The sequence below is a fragment of the Silene latifolia genome, chromosome Y (genome assembly GCF_048544455.1).
Source record: "Silene latifolia isolate original U9 population chromosome Y, ASM4854445v1, whole genome shotgun sequence".
NCBI classification, from domain to species: Eukaryota; Viridiplantae; Streptophyta; class Magnoliopsida; order Caryophyllales; family Caryophyllaceae; genus Silene; species Silene latifolia.
Genome location: NC_133538.1, coordinates 323,618,237 through 323,643,000, shown reverse-complemented (window position 1 = coordinate 323,643,000; position 24,764 = coordinate 323,618,237). Strand labels below are relative to the sequence as shown.

At 37.6% G+C, this 24,764-nt stretch overlaps 1 non-coding gene across 1 annotated transcript; it reads right to left on the bottom strand.

The window, feature by feature from the left end:
* Window positions 1-1,010: 1,010 nt before the first annotated feature.
* Window positions 1,011-1,117, bottom strand: LOC141634544 (small nucleolar RNA R71). The gene has a single exon (XR_012539272.1). It is a non-coding gene; the product is annotated as a small nucleolar RNA R71 (small nucleolar RNA).
* Window positions 1,118-24,764: the final 23,647 nt, after the last annotated feature.

The window sequence follows — 24,764 nt, the reverse complement described above, 5'->3', positions numbered from 1 at the left end:
TATGATCCCATGACACCTTAGTGCCTTTAATCAATTATTTACACCCCTTTAATTCATCTTGCTTGATTATTTTCATTGCTATTTTAGTTTAGTAACCTTCTACATCAACCCAATTTGTGACACCCCTTAGACACCACTAGTTACAATAGAAATCTCATTTCAACTCCCGTCCCTTGGGATCCGACCTTTACTTACCTCTTTACTAATTGAAGAGTTGTTTGTGGAGCTATAAATTGTGTTTTGATTCGACCGTGACCAACGACCACATCTTAATTTGTGAACACTTAGCGGGATCGCATCAAAAATGGCGCCGTTGCCGGGGACGGTGTTTGTTTGATTGAGATTTCTTTTTATTGTCATTAGTTGTGTCTTTCTTCGCCTTGAGGAAGTAAAACTCCTCAAGGTTTGTTCTAATTGTTTTCGAGTTGTTTGATATTTTGCATGTCTAGAAGGTTACAAGGTGATTTGTTACCTTTTGACCGTGAAATCGAAAGAACCTTGACGAACAATAGGAGAGTTGTTAGGAGGAATTTACGAGGTATTAGTGAAGTTGTCCAACCCACTAGTGAGTTTGTCAATCCTTTCGCAATAGAAGGAGAAGAAAACCCATTACACAATACCCCACAAAATACACCTACAATGCCAAAATTCTCGTCACACTCCGTACCCACCGAGGAGAATCTACCAAATGGTACTCCTACACCGCAACATCTAACCGGAAATTTTATTGCCAAGTCCGCCTTCATCCAATTAGTTGAGAGGAGCCAATTCGGGGGGATGCCTAGTGAGGACCCTCATTCTCATATGGAAACCTTTTGCGACTATTGTGTTGCTATCTCTCAAACGGGCGTGACTCAAGACCAAATTAGATGGGTCTTATTTCCTTTTTCCTTAATCGGACCGCTGAAGCAATGGTTGAAGGGCCGTGATAAGGCCACCCTTGGAATAGATTCTTGGAAGAAGTTGGCTCTAGCTTTCTACAAAAATTCTACCCACCGGAAAAGACTAACATGCTAAGAGCTCAAATTACGGGTTTTAAGCAAAGGGATGAAGAGTCTTTGTATGAAGCTTGGGAGCGGTTCAAGGGAATTTGTCGCTCATGTCCTCACCATGGACTTAGCGAATGGTTTTTGGTGCAACAATTTTGGAATGGTTTATATGAAGATTCTAGGAACATTCTCAATATGGGATCAAATGGAATGTTCACCGAAGTTGATGACAATCAAACATGGAAAAGATTGAGGAAATGGCGGTCCATAACTCACAATATAGTAGACCTCGCAAGGCTACTAGAGGAGGAAAGCATGAAGTGGACTCCGTTACTCAATTGGGTGCTCAACTTAGTGCTCACATTGACACAATCAACTTGAAGTTTGAACAAGCTATGGCTAGACTTGAGGAAAACTCAAAATCATCAAAGCATCATGTTAATGCCATGACGGCATCCTCATCAATCCCAAGTGGGATATGTGAGAATTGTGGAACTTTGGGACATGACCAAGGTGAATGTAGGGGAACAAGTGAATGCTTTCCAAGCATACAAGAGTGGTACCCCTTATTCCAACTTTTACAATGAAAACACCAAATTCCATCCAAATCTCTCATACAAAAGCCAAAATGTTCAAAACCCTCAAACAACATACACTCCACCACCCATGAGAAACCAAAATCAAAGACCCTTTTACAATCAAAACCAAGGTTACCAAAATCAAAATCCATACAATCACCAAAATGACCAAGGCTTTGATGTCCAAAAAGCGGTCCTCCAAATGCAAAAGAATCAACAAGAATTTTTCACTCAAATACAAAAAGATAGCCAAGCAAAGGAAACCACCATCAAGAACATTCTAGCTCACACCAAGATGTTGGAAACACAATTGACTCAACTAGCATCTTCAAGCTCACAAAGACAAAAGGGGCAATTACCACCTCAAAGTAATCCCCTTAGACATGAAACGGTTAGTGACATTCACTTGAGAAGTGGTACAAGGTATGAAGCACCGAAGAAGCAAGTTGAGGATGAATTTGTGGAAGCTAGTGAAAAGGAAGAAATTGTGCAAAACTCCAAAGATGGAGAATCATCAAAAGAAGAAAGTTCAAAGAAAAATGAAGACAAGACCAAGGAGAAGGAGCCCATTGTGATTATACTTCCTTTCCCAAGTCGTCAAGCCAAGCCCAAATTTGATGATCAACTTGGAAAGTTCATGGAAATTGTGAAGAATTTAGAAGTCTCAATTCCTTTCACGGAATTAATCAATCACGTTCCGGCCTATGCGAAATACATGAAAGATATCCTCACAAAGAAGAAGTCGATCTGGAAGCTTGAGACTATCGCCTTCACTAAGGTGAGTAGTGCAATACTTCAAGGGAGTTCACCTCCAAAGTTAAAGGATCCGGGAAGCTTCTCAATACCGTGTACCATTGGCGACACAACGATCAACAAAGCCTTATGTGATCTAGGGGCTAGTGTGAGTGTCATGCCGTACTCGGTGAGTAAAAGGTTGGGGATGGGAGAGCTTAAATGCACCAACATAACACTTCAAATGGCCGATAGATCGACGAAGACACCGTTAGGGATATGGGAAGATGTCCCCGTGCGAATTGGGAAGTTTTTCATCCCGGTGGACTTTGTCATTGTTGATATGGAGGAAGATTCCAACATTCCAATCATCCTAGGAAGACCTTTCCTACACACACCGGTGCAAGTAATTGATGTGAAACATGGTGAGCTCACTCTAGAAGTGGGAGATGAAAGCATAACTTTTAATCTTGACAAGACTATGAGAGCTCCTCGTTTGCATGAGCCATGTTTCATGATTGATCATTATAGCCGAAAAGATGAAAGGAAGAAAACGGAACTCCAATGGAAGAAGAAAATTGAAGATGCTCCATTCAAAGAGCAAGTGAATTGTGACAAGGAGAGCTTGCAAAGCTCATCAAAATCAACCAAGGAAGAAGAGAATGGCCTCATTGGCCAAGAGAAGAAATTGGGAGAGTCGTCTCCATCTAAGCAAGAGATTTTCAATGATCAACTCAATGAAGTTTGTGGTCTTTGGAACGACGAATTTGAAGGGATTTTTAATCCCTACATTGGTAATGCCATCGATCAAGACCAACAACAAGGGCCACGGTCTATTGAGAACCTCTACCATGATAATGAACAAGCTTTTGATTACTTCTTCAAGGTGTTGAGCAACATCAACAACACCTTGGACATGCCCCCTTGACATCTCATCAAGAATGAGAGTTTGGTGGAGTCCTCCCTAAACCACCGCTTGTAAATATTTCTAACTCCCTAACTTACATTTCAATTCTTGTATTGCATTTTTGTCATCTTTGGATTTTTATTTACTTTGATCAAAATAATTGTCATGTTTGAGAGAAGTGAGGGAGGGACTAACGATTTCAATTGATGTGTAGTGCTTTTAGCTTAGTGTGGGGATGGCAATTGCCTAGGCTATACATGCCTTAGTAGTGCCCCCACAATGATGAACACAAGACTTGAAGAAAGAATGGAAGAACGGTATGGGAAATGCAATGTGCACGGATGGAACTGAATCCGTGTACACAGGGGAAGAATCCGAGCGGATTCCAGAGAATCCGCCCGTCTTGAAGAATCCGAGCGTATTGCAGAAAAGACGCCCGTCCTGAACTTAGCTAAATTTTGAAAAATTCTTGACTGTGACTGAATCCGGGCGTCCTGTGAAGAATCCGCCCTTCTTGAAGAATCCGTCCGTCTTGTAAGAAAGACGTCCGTCTTTGCAGCTGAGGAAAACAAGCAAAATTTTCTGGACTGAAATCCGTCCGTCTTTAAGCAAATCCGCCCGTCCCGTGTTCAGCAAATCCGAGCGGATTGTCACAAATACGCCCGTCTTTAGGCGAGTTTTGCAAAGTTCAGAAAGGGCAGAATCCGCACGGATTGCCCTTGCAGATTCGAAAATTTCGGTCTCTTTAAAACCCCTCCCACCTTCATTCATTCATAAACACTACCCACAACATCAAAACCCTCATCCTCTCCATCACAAAAACAAAAACCCTCAACAACATTCACCAAAATCAAATCAAACCATCCTTCCAACAACAAATTAATCACTCCTTCCTCAACAAAAATCAAAACCAAGCACAAAATCTTCAACCTTTGAGTCAATTTTTGTTTCCATAAAGGCAAAGCCTTTCACCTTCAAATCGATTTGGGCATACTACAAATTGAAGATTTTTCATTCTTTTCTTGGTTAGTTCATCAATGGCAAGGACTAAGGGAGCAACAAAGGCAACAAAGGCACCAAAGGCTAAGGCACTCTCACAAAGGCAAAAGGCTCTTCAAACAAAGAAAGCATTGGCTATGGTGGTAGCAACACCAAACTTGGAAGTGCAACATCAACAACAACCTTCTATGGGAGCAACAACACCTTCTACTCCGGTAATTGATCAACTTTTGCATTATCCGGAGGTAACTTTTATTTCCGATACCCATAGAAATACCTTTGTCAAGTTTGCTATGAAGTCATTACAATCCACCAAATTCATATGTGAAGATACCTTAGAAAAATTGGGTGTTCTTGAACAAACAAAAGCCTTTTTCAATGCCATGGGGTTGAAGAAATTGTTTGAAACAAGGGAATTGACATACCCCTCCCTTACCTTGGAATTTTTAAGTTCTTTGAAAGTCACCAAAGTTGAGAATAGGGAGAATATCGAGTTTCGTCTAGCTAATGTTAGTAGACGCAATACCTTTAGGGAATTGGGTGAAATTTTGGGTCTTAGTGATGAACCAAGTTATTTTAAGAGTTATGGAAAGTATGACCCCGAACCTCTTTGGGAGGCAATCTCCGGGAAGAAATTTGAGGATTTTCATGCGAGTCGTGCTCTTTTGGTCCACCATCCGGGCATAAGAGTATGGCACAAGGTCGTGGGTAACACCATAATTGCTAGGAAAGATACCAACCATTTCACAAGACTTGATTTTATTCTCCTTGAATCGGCTTTGAATATCGGAAGAGTTCACACCAAGCCTTACAATTCTTTGAGGCTCTTGGTAGATAGATGGCTCAATATTGATTGTGGGAAGAAGGGCACGACCGTTATTGTCAATGGCGGCCTAGTTACACTCCTAGCCAAGCACTTTGATCCTAACTTCAATAAGGATAACAAGTACAAAGCAAATGAGGGTGGCCATGTTGTTGATATGCATACTATGATTCACAAGTTCAATTGGGTTGCCCATAACCCCCTTGACACTAAGTATAGATGGCTCACTAGTGAAGCTAGATCGTTCACCTTGCCTTCAAAGATTTGCCGTCTAAGCGTCCACCGGACCAATTATCTACTTCCCCTTTCCAAAGAAGCCGAGTATATCATTCAACAACAAAAGGGTGATCTTGAAATGCCCTCCTCTTCCATTGTCATACCACTTTACCCCTTTAAATATGAAGAGTTCAAGCCAGAAGGAGTTGAAGTTGGGAAAGACTATGTGACTCTTCTCATGCAAGCAATGCACAAGCAAGCCTATCAAAATCGTAAAAATGCCTACTTGGCTCAATATCCACCCCTCCTACATTTAGCTAGGCAAGGACTACTTGATCCATCTTGTCCTTTGCCTAGTTGGGCGGATAGAGAAGTCTTATTTCCGGGTGCATCTAGGGTCGTTTTGGGTGACAATGAGGTTGTTGGAAATGATGAAGAAGTTGATGATAATATTGAGGAAGAAGCAAGTGAAGAAGAAAAGGATGGTGAAGATGATGATGAGGAAGATGAGGAAGAAAGTGAAGAAGCAAATGACAAGGAAAGTGGCAATGTGACCACTTCTCATGAGGGAAGTGATGATGATAGCATGATGGAATATTAGCAAGCCTTGGAGACTCCTACACTCTCATGGTTTGTCTATTTCTCTCTTTGTATTTTATATAATTTTGATCATTGTTGGAGTAGTCCTAACCCCATTAGAGGACTCACACCTCGGTACCATTGAGGTGTTCTCATTCTATTGTTCCCGTTTTCAAAATACAAAATGACAAATTAGTTTCATGCATAGCATAGTGTGTGCATGAACTATACCCATCCTTGGACATTTGCAATAGTGTCTCACTCGGTTTGGGGAAGTTAATGCATACGCAACGGGAGGTAATCTAAATTATCCTCTCCGTCATAACAAAAACCATGCATCATGTAGTGTAGCTTAGTATAGATTGCATTTAGTATAGAAATCATGCATCATCTTTGCATAATTTCCATCATTTTGGCCATTGAGGACAATGCCCATATTAGTGTGGGGATGGGAATTCTAACATTTAACTCTTATTCAAAAATCCAAAAAAATTGAAAAATTTCAAAAATCATAAAAATTTGAAAATTGAAAACCCAAAAACATGTTTATTTCCTTTTGTAGTCTTATATATATTGTCTTGTATATATTGTGTTTGTTCTATCCTTGTTCACATTGATTGACTATGCCACATCCGAGACATGAGGATATTGAAGACCGCATGGTATGATCTTTCCAATCTCCTTTTTCCTCTCTATGTTAATGACTATGTGGCTTTATTTTTATTGATGCGGTATAACAATGTGAATTTAGGACTTGCATTTAGTTTATATGTCATATTAGTTGATAGAATCACTTGCATTATGATGTTTATATTAGTTGCATCATGGCATGTAGTTGCATGTTAGAAATGTTTTGAAAAATGCCTATTTAGGAACTTTGAAAAGAGCAACTAAGCCATTATAAATACTTGTTCAACTTAAGACTTTGCCTAATAGAATGGTTGTAAAACACCCTAGATAGTGTCATACTAGTGTCTTTTGACCCATGACCCAAGGCCTAGTCAAGGGTTTGCATGTGAGTCACCTATCCAACCCCGTGATGCGATGTGGACTTGGTTAACTTGTCTAGGTGACCTTGTTTGACCTTGTGGTAAGGCAACCCAAAAATATTTTTCTATCAATAAGCTTGAAGTGCTCATTTCAAAGAAATTTTGTCATGTGGAAGTAATGTAATGCCAAGGAAACCTCAAATGTTATGAATTGTTGAAAGATGAGAAAGTTAAGTTGTTTTGATGGAGGCGTACCACTTCGATGTGCTTTGGTGTGGGATCCATTGAATTGGGCCCCCATACGGTTGTGAATTCGGCCGCCCAGAGACAGAGTGACTATCACCCCGAAAAGCTATTGTCTAGAGGTTAACCGGTTGCCTAATAAGCGATTGGCGAAAGCAAAGGACACTAGCCCGGAAGGGACAAACCCCATCTTAAATTTTTGAAATGTGAAAGTGAAATGAGGACAATTTTGAATACTAGTCATATCCACCCATTGTGAATAAAGATTTGAGCATTTCATTCCCAAAAACCTTTTGTCAAGCCACTTGGTCGAGCTTGGGACGATCCATGACCTTTACTTTTGTAGAGAATTCGAGACTTGTCATGTCATATGCCACTAGCATCATAGGGATCATCATTCCACCACCATCCGATCGCTCTTGACGAAAGCATTTGGAAATTGAGGACGAAAGTAGTCTAGTTTAACACCATTTGGAGGTGATTTAGTGCCATCCTCTTAGACTTAGTAATTTGTTGAACTAGTATTTGTGAAGGATTACATGCTCTTAAATTTGTTCCTCTTTAGTGCCTCCGCCACTTGATGAGGGAGTGGCTATTCTTTTTGTAGATGCATCCATTATGTGTTTTTGTGTGCTTAAAGTTTGGATGTGTCGCCATTTTGGCAAGACCCACCTTGCCTTGCAAGAAGGCATCCTACCTCATGGTTGTCTTGTTGTGAGTTGAAGGGGCGGAGTGAGACCCGCTAATTGTCTCATATCGGCTATATTATTAGGATAGGTTAGTATTGGTCCTAGTCTTTGTCACCTCTTTACTCGGGACGAGCAAAGGTTCGGTTTGGGGATATTTGATGTGACCATAATTGGCGCATATTTAGCCCCGAATTAGCCTTGTTTCCATGCTTTTTAGTGCTTATTTGGGTCATTTCTTATCTTTAGTTCTTTGTTTTGCATATTCTTTGAGATTTTGATCCCTTGGTAGGAAAGGAGTAAGAATCTTGCATTTTCATGGCAAAACGAGACTAAATTGATCGAATTCAATGACCAAGCATCAAGGAGAGACAAGATTAGAAGGCCTTTGTACATATTATAGTAGAAGAGCAATGTTGAGAAAAGATCCTTGAGTCCCCAAGGAAATCCCCAAAGAATTTATGAAGAAAAGGGAAGAAAAGAAGATGATTTGTTTCTTCGATCGACAATCCGAGCGGATTGTCACCAATCCGTCTGTCCAGCAAAGAAGACAATCCGAGCGGCTTTGCCACAATCCGCTCGGATTCCCCTCCACAATCCGCCCGGATTACCCGAATCCGCTCGGATTCCAACGCAGAATCCGCCCGTCCCGACCCTATTCCGCCCGGATTCTAGCACAAAGACGGATTGTCTTCTCCAAGCTACGAAAAAGAAGCCCTTCTCTCGGAAAATACCGGCTCCTCCTTGCTCAACTTAAAAAGTGTAATTACTAGTTTAGCCCTTAGTTAACCCTAATGCATCCTCCCTAATTTCCACTATAAATACCCCATTAGTCTAATTAGAGGAGCATGTTCTTCTTATCAATAATTAGTGTAGTTAATATCAATCAAATCTCTCTTTAATATTGTAATCAAGTATTAATCAAGTTTTAATCCAAGTTTTAGTTCTTTAATCTCTCTTTTGTTCATCCTTTATTTTGGGTAATTGAAGATTATTTGGGTTATTGTTGGGAGATTGACAACCTCTCAATCAAGCATTCAAGTACTTCTTTTATCTTTGCTTTATTATTGGAATCATTAGTAGGTATAATCTCTTAATCCCTCTTTAATTATTGTTAATTATTTTCATTTATTCATCATGTTTCATATTGTTGGTATGATTGACAACCTTGCTAGCATGATCAACATGATAATGAGTGAGTAGTCTCTTAGCTAGGGTTAATGGGTGATTAGGGGAAACCAACATGGGGAATGATTCATGCTTAAATTAATATGCTTTCATGTTTTATTTGCTTGCTTGTTTTGATCTCAACTCATGCACATGTTATATTTTATGAAATGCTAAGCCTATGAATCCTTGCATTTACTATCATCTTCTATCTTTTCAATGAGACTTGTAAGACATAACCCAACTCGAGTCTCATTAGGCCATGCATGTTGTTGAGTAGGGAAGATTAAGTCGACTTGTAGGTGTTGTACAATCTAATCGATTCGGCTCCGGGACCCAAACTTTCCTAGGATTGTAGGATATAACCCAACTCAATCCATCACAACAATAATTGCTTGCTTATAATTTGAGAACATGTTTGTATGATCATATCCCATGATTCCCCTATGATCCCATGACACCCTAGTGCCTTTAATCAATTGTTTACACCCCTTTAATTCATCTTGCTTGATTATTTTCATTGCTATTTTAGTTTAGTAACCTTCTACATCAACCCAATTTGTGACACCCCTTAGACACCACTAGTTACAATAGAAATCTCATTTCAACTCCCGTCCCTTGGGATCCGACCTTTACTTACCTCTTTACTAATTGAAGAGTTGTTTGTGGAGTTATAAATTGTGTTTTGATTCGACCGTGACCAACGACCACATCTTAATTTGTGAACACTTAGCGGGATCGCATCAGTTGGAATATGTGTCCTCCGACAATAATGCGATCACAACTGTCGATCATGATGATCACATGTTTAAGTCTCATTTAAAGAATACATGTGGGAAGTAATTTTTACTGTCAACTGGTCCACACATATCGGTAATGATTGGCTGACTAGAGTTTGACATTACTATCGTGCGACGGTGGTGATCAGTTGATCCCCTTAGGTCATACCTAAAGGGTAACACTCTTAATTGAATGTTTAATTGATTGTATGACAATACGAGTTAAGTAAATTACTTAAAATTGACGGACGATTTTGGAAGTAATATTTACGTGTCTCATTGTAATTTGATTAAATAAGATACTGTCTAAGTAATCGAATTGTTTTATTACTTAGATGAAATTATTGTTTACGGAAACAATTGAAACGGAATGAATAATTTATTATAAATACAAGATGTTGTGATTTATAAATTGGTAAACCATTTTTGGTACAAGTAATTGTGAATTACTATGTTAATTTTTATAAGTGACATATTTTATTAATATGTTGATTTTTAATGGTTAAAAATACATTTTATAAATAAGATGTCATAAAATGTCTCACATGTGACATATTGACAAAATCACAAATAAAATGGACTCATCCATTTTATGTATGTGTACCGAAATGGAGGGAGTATTTAGGATAAAATTGTGTTGATTATTTATAAGTGGAAAACATAATGATAATACCTACATATAGCCTTGCATACATAGCTTTCTCTAGGGAAGAAAAGGTGAGCCTGTATTGGGTTATCTCCTCTCCCCATTTTCGGCTTTCCCATAAGAAAAGAGCAAAATACTTTTGCTTATTTTTTCACTCACACACTACATGCAAAAGCTAGTGTGTATTATTCATTCTAACATCATCTAAAATATAGAGTTTTAGTGAGATAAAATTACTCCATCTTCTCCCTTCTCTTAACCGAAAATAAGAGACAAAATTCCATATTTTTGGTCAATTTTATTTAAATTAATATTGTTTTAGTATCAATAATATTAATTTTATTAAGAGATTACCTTGGGTATTATTCCTTGGGAGGGATTCTATACTTGAATCCTTTGTTCTTCCATTTAAGGAGTGCTCAAGAACAAGTAAGAAGGAGATCTTACTTGTGCCCAATAATCCGAAATATCAATGTAAGAATGATGATTTCTCCTTAATATTTACTTATGTTTGCATGCATAAGATCTAATTAATTTTATGACTAAATTAATTTTGAAACATATATGAATATGTTGTAATAATGAGATATAGATTTCCAACAAGCGGTATCAAGAGCCTTAGGTTGTTTGCATGCAAATCGGTTATAGTTTTGCATGTTAAAGTTTCTGATCCTAAAATGTATTTAGGATATTTTGGTTAATTTATGGATTTTTACTGTTCATTTTATATAATAATGGCAATAAAAATGTGATTTTATGATAAAAATGTCATTTTCGGACTAAAATTAGCTAAACTTCGATTTTTCCAGTGGTTTTTGAATATATTTTCACATATATTATATTTAGATGACCTGTAAATTTTCATAATTTTATGAGTTCTTATGCTCGAAATATGGATTTTTCATGATAAAATCGAATTTAAATGATAAAATAGGTTAATATGAGAAATATTTTGAATATGGTCATAGAAATTTAGTATGTTGTCACATGCAATTTTACAAGATGTGTGTAAAATAATAGGCTATAATGAAGTATTTCTGCATGATTTATGAATTTTTGATGAAAAATAGCATAAATAATGACTTTAATTAGTGAATAATTGCTAAAACATACTTCATGACTAAGGAAAAACGTCACATGTTTCATTTTATTACCTATTTCAGATCTAAAATTGAAAAGTTGATAAATATAATTTTTCTCATGTTTTTATGATTATAATTGATATATCCGATAAACCGCAACATTGTTTTTCCCGATAATTTTCGAAATTTTTTAACCTAATTTTTTGAACATTATGAGTGTCATGTTATTTTTCCATAATGTTCATGAGTATAAAATTTCAAATTTCAAATTTATTTGAAATTTTTGTGATTTATTTGGAGTTTATGGCTTTTTATTGTAATTTTGAGTCCATTAATGAACAATTTTAAGAAATCTAAGTTAATTATTGTCAATATGTTAGTGGAGACTAATTTTGAGTCCTAAGTTGGTTAGGGTAATTAACTTGTGCATAAATATGATTTTATGTAATTTATTGTGATTTTAAAAGGTTGAATCACGCAAATCCGTAAAAACCGTTTAATATACGATATTGCCTCCTTAAAGGCGATTTAGCATAAAATTGGCATATTCATACATATTATAATGCTGCATTTTATTTATGATTGTCATAATTTTATTTTATGTAATTTTTGAATTATGTAATTTTACTTAGTATGGCCTTAGTTTTTAATTGGTATTACCCGAAATGTATGGAAATATCAATTCGGTTGTAATTTACTGTGATCTCGTATCACCGTTTTGTAATTTAATAGATTTATTTTATTTTAATTACAAATGTATAATAGGAAATTATGTAATTTGTTATGTATATTATTTATTTCGGAGTTCCTTGAAGACGGTGTCACTCAAGGAAGACGATACATAAAGACGGTGTTACCTCGAGATGCGTGCCAAAACCGAAGTTCAAGGGACCAATGAAGTTGGTTTCCGAATATGTAATAGTTAATTAGATTTTCTATTTTAGGAAGGCCATACTAGGATTTATATTTTATGCTTTGCATTTTATTTATATGTTGCATGCGTCGCTAAATCGCCATAACTAAAACATGCATTATCATTTTAATCGAGTTTATCGACCGTGTCAATTACAATTATCGTAGTTCACCGCTTTAGTTCACTTAAAACGTGATAGATAATAAATTGACAGGACCTCTCGCTAAAATAAACAATTGAGACTTAGCCTTACCAAAAAGTAGAAACCATGAAAACCTATTTCATGAAGGGGTGCACTCGGCCACACTAGGGTACAAACCTTGTTACGTAGGGGAAGTGGGTGATAAATGTCTATCCACCGAATTCATGTTGATAAGGGATGAATCGGCTACACCGTGCCCAAGTTAATGTGGATTTGGATCATGGACACATTTATTTGAAATTTGGGTTGAACTCAACAAAAGTATTGATAAGGGATGAATCAGCTACACCGTGCCCTTGTCGGATGTGTTTTGGGCTAAAGATAAATGTTAATGTAATTTTATCGACCAAGAGTTCTAAAAGTAGAATCGATTAAAGAGTTAATCCACCGAGTTATATTGATAAGGGATGTATCGGCCACACCGTGCCCAAGTTAATATGAATTTGGATCTTGGAATCATTTATAATAGTTGGGTAGAGGTCACTATGTAAATGCTTTACTTGTTATTTACAAGTATTAATAAAACGATAGATGTTGAGTTTTCCACTATTCCGTTATCATATTGTTCTATTTCTTTACCGCAATTCATATACGATATCATTTCGATTTTTGATTCAAATCTCTATTAAAACATCATAACTAAAGACAAAATTTGAATTTTACTTCTAAAAACCTCGTATTATCCATTGTAAGGATCTCTTGTGAAGAGTATAGATAAAAGTTATTCGTGATCAAAAGGGTTTTTGATTCTTGACTAACATATCTACTTACAATGAATTGTTTCTCATATGCTTAATTGAGTTAAGTACTTTGAAACGTTAAGTCATTTTGGTAACTAGATTTGTTTGAAATCAAAATTGACAAAAATAACGCAACCACTTCAATGAAAGTTTTAAGACTAAACAATTGAATTGAAGAGTAGTCTACATGAAATTCAATTTTGCTTCTCTAAGCAAAGACTCATTGAATTGAGTGGGAGCATTCTCTTAAACCGTTAAGAAAAGGATGAGGTTCAAAGAAGTAAAATTAGAATGGAATTGATACAAGGTAATGTTAAAAGTAAAGTTATTGAGAATAACGATACTAAACCTATCAATCCCGACCGATAAAGTTTCCATTGTCTTAAGTGTTGGACGCTAGAAAGGAAACTACCCCAAATTATTGAAGAATCAGCAATTTAGTTGTGGGACATCTAATGGGACCTTCTTCTTTAAATGTTTATTTGATTGACATAAATTTTGCTAGTACTACTTCGTCAAAATTAGAAACCGGTGGTGGTTTTCATCATTGTACTTGATACATAGGATGATTAGAATATGACGACTAGCAACAATGATGTTGAGAGATAGAGTCATTGTGTACTCAATCTAGTTTTTGGGTTTATAGTTGTACTTAATTGTGACTATTAAGTGCATAAACTCTAAATAAGAATATAAACTTGTTAAGATACAAAAGAGGTTTCACTTTTGTGACCCTATACACCATGATTTGATGTATGGCTAGCCCATTATCAAGGTGATTATATTCTAAACCCAACTAGAATGATATATCATGAAGATGATTCAAGACTCAAATTGGTAACCCAAGATTAAACCTTAGATTCTGGAATGATGAACGCAAAGAGTTATTGAGTACTCTTGAAACCATTAGATCTTATGGTATATGCGTATCTTGTATTCAAAGCAAGATGTCTCGTGTCTTTTGGTTGAAAGGGAGATCGAGGTTGTAAATCATTGATCCAAATAGGTTGATCATTTTCTTTTACCAATGATTTAGGTTGACACTAATGTGTTCGCTTAATAAGGTAAATAGAGAAATCTTTGAAGAAGTTCAAGGAATCACGATTTAGTCGTGATAGGATTATCAAAGTGAAAACTTTGATATAAGCCAAATGAAATGTGATATAGTATCACAAGTTAAATCTCTCTTAACACACGTTATGGGATAATGTGTGGTTGGATAAGAAATCAAACGCTATTCGATATGGTTTGGACTTCAATCAAGTTACTTTGAGTTACTTGATCCTTTTGGGGATTTTATCATTTTGTCTAAATTATTTTTCCACTAAATCTAAAACGAGTCATATGAGATATGAAATGGTAGGGTACCATGTTTGTATGTTTTTCAAAAGAAACAAATGCTCATTTTTCCTTACCATAATCACGAGTACAACGGGTTTGTGGCTCGTGAAGTTGTCTTTCTAGAGTAAAAGTTTATTTCTAGAAGACAGAGTGGGAGAAATGACTCAAAGGGCCACAAAGAATGTTATGTCGCAAGAAACTGGTCTTTCTTGGCTACATGAGATGTTTTGTGTAAGACGTTGTTTCTTCAAAACCTAGGAGGTTAAAGTCGTCACTTGTTGAAGATGATGAATTAGTGTTACTTTTAGAAAGTAAAGAGCTTGCAACTTACAAAGAAATTGTTTGATTCAAGTTGATTCCTTCTGGAAAGTAATGAACATATGACTTACATGAGAGTGTTTAAGTCACAACTCAATACAAGGCTTAGAGTCATGAAAATCCGAAATAAATTCCAAGTGAATTGTTAGATATCAAAGCTTGATTGGTTGCAAAGGGTTTTGCACTAGTTGAAATGCTTAAGTCTATTTGGATCTTCTTAGGGATTGTGTTTCATTATGATAATATACATATAGCAAGTAAATCTAAAGCCTACTTCTTCAATTAGATGGAATGTATTCAATACATGTCTTGAGTTTTGTAGATTCTTGCAATCCTAAGATAATGTGAAACTTAAGAGAGGGTCTTAAGTAGGACATCAATGAGTTGGAATAAATGTTTTGATCATGTTATAAAACTTTTCTCGATAAGTCGAGAAGTTGTGTTTATACATGGAGTCTAGTGGGAGTTACGGAAATTTTAAGTAGTCTTATATGTGGATGACATATTTCTTGTGGATGACAGATCCACGATGAATGTCATTCCCCTCAAAACAGCTCATAAACTGGGTATCAAAGAAGCTGATTTGGTCCCAACCAATCAAGGAGTACGCGCTTGTGACGGCACTCGTTGTAAGGTCGCGGGGCTTATCACTCTAACTGTTGCGACCGGACCACTGGAAAAGCAAACCAGTTTTCAGGTAGTCGACATCGACTCCTCCTTCAATATGCTTCTGGGACGTCCCTGGATTCACGCCGTCAAAGCGGTTACTTCAACTCTCCATCAGAAAATCAGGGTCCCCTTCAACGGGAAAACGATCACGATTTCTGCTTCCCCGATCAAAGCCGTTATGAAAATGGGAATAGCCTCCCAGGTCATTGAGGAAGATGACAATGAAATGTGGGGATTCCAAGCCGTAAATACCCTAACTGGTGAATCAACACCCTTTGATTGTGACCCATTTGCCAACCTCACAGTCAACCGCATTCTAATGCGCCAGGGTTATTTCCCGAGTTTACTCCTCAATCCGCTGAAGAGCACCTTACCTCCCTTGAAACAGGCTAAGGTCCCCAACATCCCCTTCGGGCTGGGCTATGAACCTACCGATGAAGATATCCAGAAGATGAACCTCCTAGTTCGGAAGCGCAAGAAGCACGGAGTCATCCTCCGTCCCTATCATCTGACCCTTAATGGATACTTTGTCCCCGAGGGAGAGTCTGAACTCTACCATGGCTTTCATGAGCCGAACTATGACTCTGTGGCCAAGGCGAGGTACCCGGGTGTAGAAGTCCTCCAGGACTGCGACTTCATCCTCGACAACATCGAAGCTGCATCAACTGAGTCTAAGCCGTCCTCATTCCTCGACGGACAAGCTGTCACTCTCCTCTTTGGAGAGGATAACATCAAGCACCTCGACTATAAGGACATCAAAAACATCGCTCTGAAGGACAACCAATTTGACCCCACCGCCTTGATCTCTGATACTAACCCAGAGAAAGCTATACAGGCCTGGAGGAAAACCGTCAAGTGGACCGATCGCCAAGGCCGCATTCTCAAGATCACAACTGGAGAAGGCCCCATATTCAAAGAGGGAAGTGAAGAAGAATCTGAGTCTAAGTCGGAGTCTGAGTCTGTCATAGCTCCTAACACTCCTGATGACCCAGTCAAGGTCCCATTCCCGATGTTTTATCACAAGCTTGTGGCTGATTCGGAGGCTGAGTCGACTAAGGTCATCCCCACTCCCATGAAAGGTGAGAACCTGGAGCCTGTTCTAGGGGCCATCTCCTCTGGTGTGTCGCCCCTGACTGACCATGAGATGTTTGTCCTCTCCGAACTTTTCGCTCGTGTCAACTTAATGAATGCTAGGTTTGCTTATGACTTGTCTCAATTTAACTGCAATGCAATTTTGAATGACTATGAGGAATTTGACTTGAGTGACTACCCAACTCACTTAGCCAAAGAACTTGACAAACGGGAAACCAAAACCCCCATCATTGAAGAGATTGAACCAATTAACGTAGGAACCGACAACACACCTTAAGAACTTAGGATATGGACAACCCTTGACCCCTCGGAAAGACAACAGTTCATTGACTCCTCCACGAATAAAAAGACGTATTCGCCTGGTACTACAAAGATATGCCTGGGATTGACAGGGAAATTGCCGAGCACCGGATACCCATTAAACCCGGAGCTAAACCAGTGAAGCAAAAGTTGCGCTGGATGCATCCTGAATGGGCCCTGAAAATCAAAAAAGATGTGGAGAAACAGTTCAAGGCCGATTTCATCAAAGTGTCCGAATACTCTGACTGGGTGGCCAACATTGTTCCTGTACCGAAGAAAGACGGTAGAATTCGGGTTTGCATCGACTTCAGGAATTTGAATAAGGCAAGTCCAAAGGACGACTTCCCTTTGCCACATGTTGATATTCTGGTGGTAAATACCGCCGAGCATGCTCTCCTATCATTCATGTATGGGTATGCTGGGTACAACCAGATCAAAATGGCTGAGGAAGATATGCACAAGACTGCATTCACTACATAGTGGGGTACATACTACTACACGGTCATGCCCTTCGGCCTCATCAATGCCGGGGATACCTATCAAAGAACCGCTACCACTCTCCTACATGATATGATGCACAAGGAGGTAGAGGTATATGTCGATGATATGATTTTCAAGTCGAGAGAACGGGACGGCCACATCAGCACCCTTCGAAAATTCTTCGCTCGTCTGCGGAAGTATAACATGAGGCTAAATCCTCAGAAATGTGCATTCGGGGTCACCTCCGGAAAACTCTTGGGACATGTCATCAGCAAGAGAGGCATTGAGATTGATCCAACCAAAATCAAATCCTTTCAACAAATTCCACGACCTAAGAATGAGAAGGAGATTCGAGGATTTATCGGTCTGGTTCAATATATCAACCGCTTCATAGCTGAGATCACCATGATTTGTGAACCAATATTCAAGAAACTTCGCGCCTCCGATCACACCGACGACTGCCAAAAGGCTTTTGACAGGATAAAGGAAATCCTATCAAAATCTTCTGTCCTCATGCCACCTCAATAAGGGATTCCTTTATCCCTGTACCTGACTGTCACCAACACAGCCATGGGAGCAATGCTAGCACAAACAGTCAACAGTTAATAACGAGCCATCTACTACATCAGCAAAAAGTTCATCGAGTACGAGACAAGGTACACCCAACTGGAAAAGACATGCCTTGCCCTAGTATGGTCAACAAAGAAGCTGCGGCATTACAAGCTTAGCTACATGGTGCACATCTACTCCAAGATGGAACCGGTCAAATACATCTTCGAAAAACCCATACTAAATGGAAGGCTGTCTAGATGGACGCTCATGCTGTCCGAGTTTGATCTCAAGTTTGTACCCCTCAAGGTTATCAAGGGAAGAGCAGTCGCCAATTTCCTAGCAGAAAATCCCGTCGACAAAGATCCAACGACCGACACATGGTTACTTCCTAACGAAGACACCCTTTGTGCCGACACCGACGCATGGGACCTATACTTGTTCCGATCTGAGAGGCTTCGGGGTAGGAATCCTTCTAATATCACCAGAGGGAGAACATGTTCCGATCTCAGTCAAACTAGACTTTGCCGTCACCAACAATTCCGCTGAATATGAAGCATGCCTCATCGGCCTACAAGCAGCCATCACGCTTGGCATCAAGAGACTGGGTCCACGGTGATTCCTCACTCATCATCAATCAGGTGTCCGGATCATGGATAATCCGAAGTGACAGCTTAGCTCCCTAATGAGCGAAAATCCATCAAGAGGTCGAGTTCTTCGACCAAGTCGACTACTTCCACTTGCCACGAGAGGAATATAAATTTGCTGATGCCCTAGCAAAACTTATCGCGCTCGTCAATATACCTGACGACATGACATCTATGCCTCTATGTGTCAAGAGAAGGAGCGAGCCAGCTCACATTTATGCCATCAACAACGACGAGGAAAGCCATGTCAAACCCTGGTACCAAGTCATCCTCAACTACAACACCAAAAAAGAATTCCCTCCCAACTCTGACCCAAGAGGACAAAGAGCCATCCGTTTACTTGCATCACAATTCCTGATAAACCAAGATCAACTATACAAAAGAACACCCCAAGGGATTCTCCTCCTTTGCATTGAACATCACGAAGCCAAAAAAAAGTTATGGGAGAGGTTCACGACGGAGAATGTGGCCCTCACATGAGCGCAATGATGCTTACCCGAAAAATCATGCGGCTAGGTTACTACTGGACCACCATGGAAGATGATTGTTGCAACTACATCAAACATTGCCACAATTGCCAAATCTTCGCCAACATCCAATACATACCACCATCCCTTTTGTACACCATGACATCACCCTAGCCTTTCTCAACCTGGGGCATCGACATCATCGGGAAGGTCAACCCGACAGGCACTAAGGGACATTGTTTCGTCCTCGTCGCCATCGACTTTTTCACCAAATGGGTAGAAGCGCAGTCATATGCAATCTTGACCGCCAAACAAGTGGCCAAGTTCATCCAAAACAACATCATCTGCCGATATGGGGTACCCCATAAAATCATCAGCGATCAAGGCTCTCACTTCCGGGCGGAAACACAGACCTTGCTGGACAAATACAAGATCAAACGACATCGTTCATCTCCCTACCGTCCCCAAATCAACGGAGCGGTGGAGGCAGCAAACAAAAATCTTGTCACCATTATCAAGAAAATGCAAGACAACTACCGCGATTGGTCGAGCAAACTCCCATTCGCACTCTGGGGATACCGAACCTCCATTCGAACACCGACAGGAACCACACCCTTCTACCTATCATACGGTATGGAGGCGGTTCAACCGGTAGAGTTAGAGGTTCCTTCTCTACGCATCCTGCTGGAGAGTCAAGTCCCTGAAGCGGAATGGACCCGTCGAAGGTACGAGCAGCTCACTCTTCTAGATGAGCGGCGGCTCAACGCCTTGCACAAGGTCCAGCTATACCAACGACGTATACAACGGGCATTCAACAAGAAGGTTAAACCCAAGAACATCCAGGAGGGCGATGTTGAAATATGTGTCCTCCGACAATAATGCGATCACAACTGTCGATCATGATGATCACATGTTTAAGTCTCATTTTAAGAATACATGTGGGAAGTAATATTTTACAGTCAACTGGTCCACACATATCGGTAATGATTGGCTGACTAGAGTTTGACATTATTGTCGTGCAACGGTGGTGATCAGTTGATCCCCTTAGGTCATACCTAAAGGGTAACACTCTTAATTGATTATTTAATTGATCGTATGACGATACGGGTTAATTAAATTACTTAAAATTGACGGACGATTTTGGAAGTAATATTTACGTGTCTCATTGTAATTTGATTAGATAAGATACGGTATAAGTAATCGAATTGTTTTATTACTTGGATGAAATTGTTGTTTACGGAAACAATTAAAACGGAATAAATAAATTATTATAAATACAGAATGTTGTAGTTTATAATTCGGAAACACTTTTTGGTACAAGTAATTATGAATTACTAGGTTAATTTTATAAGTGACATATTTTATTAATATGTTGATTTTTAATTGTTAAAAAACATTTTATACACATAATGTCATGGAACTTGTGACATGTGACAATTGACAAATGACAAAATATAAAATGGACTTCCCATTATATATAAGTGCCGAAAATAAAATGGAGGGAGTGTAATGTTTAATTTGTGTTAATTATTTAAGTGAAAACAAAATGATTACTACACATTCTAGCCATGCACACCTAGTTGCTTTTGTGAAGAGCATCTTGGTCATGCATTGGCCATTACCCCCCCCCCCCCAATACCCGGTTTTCCTAGAGCAAGGCCAACGGGTTTTTGCTCTATAGTTTTCCTAATATACACTACAACAAATGTGTGTGGTTATTTATTCATTCATAACATCTAAAACTTAAAGAAATTTTAGAGAGAAAAAAATTACTCCTTCTTTCCTTCTCTCTTGACCGAAAAAGCAAGAGACCAAAATAATTTTGGGGTCAATTTGAGTAAGATTAATATTCTTCTAGTTCAAATAATATTAGTCTTTAAGAGGTTATCTTGGGTATATATCTTTGGGAGGGGTTCTACCTTTGAATCCTTGTTCTTCCATTTGAAAGGAAAGCTCAAGAACAAGTGAGTAGGAGAACTCATTTGTGCCCATATATCCGAAAACTCAAAGTAAGGAAAACGATTTCTTCTTTATTCTTATTCATGTTTGCATGCATAAGATCTAAATTTAATTTTATGACTAAATTAATTGTCACATATATGAATATGTCGAAATATGAGATTAATAATTTATAACAAGCGGTATCATGAGCCTTAGGTTGTTTGCATGCAAATCGGTTATTGTTTTTCCGAGTTATACGATTAACAAATAAAACTTATAAATTTGTGTTTATTATGATATATCACGAAATTTATTATGCATGTTAAGGTTTCTGGTACTAAAATATTCGTAGAATATTTTTGTTTATTTATGGATTTTATTGTTCATTTTTATTAATAATGGCATTAAAAATGTGATTTTTATGATTAAAATGTCATTTTTGGACTAAAAATAGCTAAACTTCGATTTTTCCAGTGGTTTTTGGATATGTTTTCACATATATTATCTACTGATGACCTGCAAATTTTCATAATAAAATGAGCTGTTATGCTCGAAATATGGATTTTTCAAGTTAAAATCGCATTTACATGGTAAAATAGGTTGATATGAGTTATATTTCGAATCTGGTCATAGAAATTTAGTATGTTGTCATAAGATGTGTGTAAAATAATTCGCTATAATGAAGTCCTTATGCATGATTTATGAATTTTTGATGAAAAATCACATAAATAGTGACTTTAATTATTAAAAATTGTTAAAACATACTTCATGACCAAAGAAAAATGTCACATGTTGAATTTTATCTTATATTTCAGATCTAAAAATTAAAAGTTAATAAAAATAATTTTTCTCATATTTTTATGGAAATAATTGATAAATCCGATAAACCGCAACATTGTTTTTCTCGATAAATTTCGTAATTTTTAACCTAAGTTTTTGAACATTATGAGTGTCATGGTATTTTTTCCAGAATGTCATGAGTTTAAATTTCAAATTTTAAAATTATTTGAAATTTTTATGATTTATTTGAGGTTTATGACATAATATAGTAATTTTGAGTCCATTTATGAACAATTTTAAGAAATATAAGTTAATTATTGTCAATATGTTAGTGGAGACTAATTTTGAGTCCTAAGTTGGTTAGGGTAATTAACTTGCACATAAATATGAATTTATGTAATTATTGTGATTATAAAAGGTTAAATCACGCAAATCCGTAAAAACCGATTAATATACGATATTGGCTCCTTAAAGGCGATTTAGCATAAAAATTGGACATGTTCATACATATTATAATGCTGCATTTTATTTATGATTGTCATAATTTTATTTTTATGTAATTTTGAATTATGTAATTTTACTTAGTATGGCCTTAGTTTTAGTTGATATTACCCGAAATGTATGGGAATATCGATTCGGTTGTAATTTATTATGATCTCGTATCATCGTTTTGTAATTTAGTAGATTTATTTTATTTTAATTACAAATTTATAATAGGAAATTATGTAATTTGTTATGTAATTTATTTATTCCGGAGTTCCTTGAAGACAGTGCCACTCGAGAAGGCGATCCATTAAAGAAATTTGTTGCTTTGAAATGTGTGCCAAGACCGAAGTTCAAGGGACCAAAGGAGTTAGTTTCCGAATTTGTAATAGTTTGTTAGATTTTCTATTCTAGGAAGGCCATACTAGGATTTTATTTTTTATACTTTGCATTTTATTTATATGTTGCATGCATCGCTAAATCGCCATAACTAAAACATGCATTATCTTTTAATCGAGTTTATCGACCGTGTCAATTACAATTATCGTAGTTCACCGCTTTAGTTCACTTAAAACGTGATAGATAATAAATTGACATGACCTCTCGCTAAAAATAAACAATTGAGACTTAGCCTTACCCAAAAAGTAAAAACCATGAAAACCTATTTCGTGAGAGAGTGCACTCGGCTTTACCGGGGTACAAACCTTGTTACGTAGGGGAAGTGGGTGATAAATGTCTACCCACCGAATTTATAAAGATGAGGGTTGTTTTCGGCTTTACCGATGCCGAAGTTGATGTAAATTTGAATCATGGACACATTTATTCGAAATTTGGGTTGAACTCAACGAAAGTATTCTCGACGGTTGCCGGATGTGTTTCGGGCTAAAGATAAATTTTAATGTAAATGTATCGACCAAAAGTTCTAAAAGTAGAATCGATTAAAAAGTTAATCCACCGAGTTATATTGATAAGGGTTGTATTCGGCTTTACCGATGCCTAAGTTAACATGAATTTGGGTCTTCGAATCATTTATCAAAGTTGGGTAGAGGTCACTAGATAAATGCAATAAAACTTGTTTAAATTAAATTTACAAGTATCATTATTATTGAGAAAACGACAAATGTTTTATTCCTTCTATTTTCGTTTTGTAGACCACTTTTATTTCTCATAACAAATGGCCGCTCCAAACACCAACGCCACACCTCTCACTAATACTTCATGGCTCTGATCCTTCATGGATAGTTGTAAACTTGAAAAGAATGGGTCAAATTTCTCCGATTGGGATGCCCAACTCAAATTAGCCGCCCAAGGTGACGACAAGCTTCGTTACGTCACCGAGGCCTCTCCACCTGAACCTAATGCTAGGTCAAGTGCCGCCACTAGGGAAGCATATGAGGCTTACCACAAAGAGTCCGCCGCAATGAAAAATGTGTTGATTTTTGCGATGGAGGCGGATCTCCAAAGGAGAGCCTTTAAAATGGGCACCGCTAATGAAATTTATTCCAAACTTGTGACAATGTTTTCACAAACTCCGAGGATCGTCCAATATGAGGCGGCCTCGGCATTCTTTGATCTCGATTTCAAGGAGGGCCAAAAGGTTAGCCATCACGTGCTCAAATTGTTGGAGCTAGTCGAGACTTTGTGTTGGAATATGTGTCCTCCGACAATAATGCGATCACAACTGTTGATCATGATGATCACGTGTTTAAATCTCATTCTAAAGAATACAATTGGGAAGTAATATTTTACTGTCAACTGGTCCACACATATCGGTAATGATTGGCTGACTAGAGTTTGACATTAATGTCGTGTGACGGTGGTGACCAGTTGATCCCCTTAGGTCATACCTAAAGGGTAACGCTCTTAATTGATTATTTAATTGATCGTATGACGATACGGGTTAATTAAATTACTTAAAATTGACGGACGATTTTGGAAGTAATATTTACGTGTCTCATTATAATTTGATTAAATAAGATATGGTCTAAGTAATCGAATTGTTTTATTACTTAGATGAAATTATTGTTTAAGGAAACAATTGCATTTGAATGAATAATTTATTATAAAAACAAGATGTTGTGATTTATAATTGGTAAAATATTTTGGTACAAGTAATTATGAATTACTAAGTCGATTTTGTATATGATGTATTTTTATTAATGCGTTGATTTTTAATATGTTAAAAATACATAACAATTTTACATGACATGTGACATGTGACAAATTGACAAAGATAAAATGGAATCCATTTTATCTTAATATGACCGAAATTAGTGGGTGTTTTAGGAAATTATTATGTTAATTAACTAAGTGGTAAACATAATCATATTTGCCTAAAACTAGCCATGCAAACCTAGTGTCTCTTGTGAAGAGCACCTTGCTCATGCATTGGCCCTTTGACCCCCTCCCTCTACCCGGTTTTGTGAA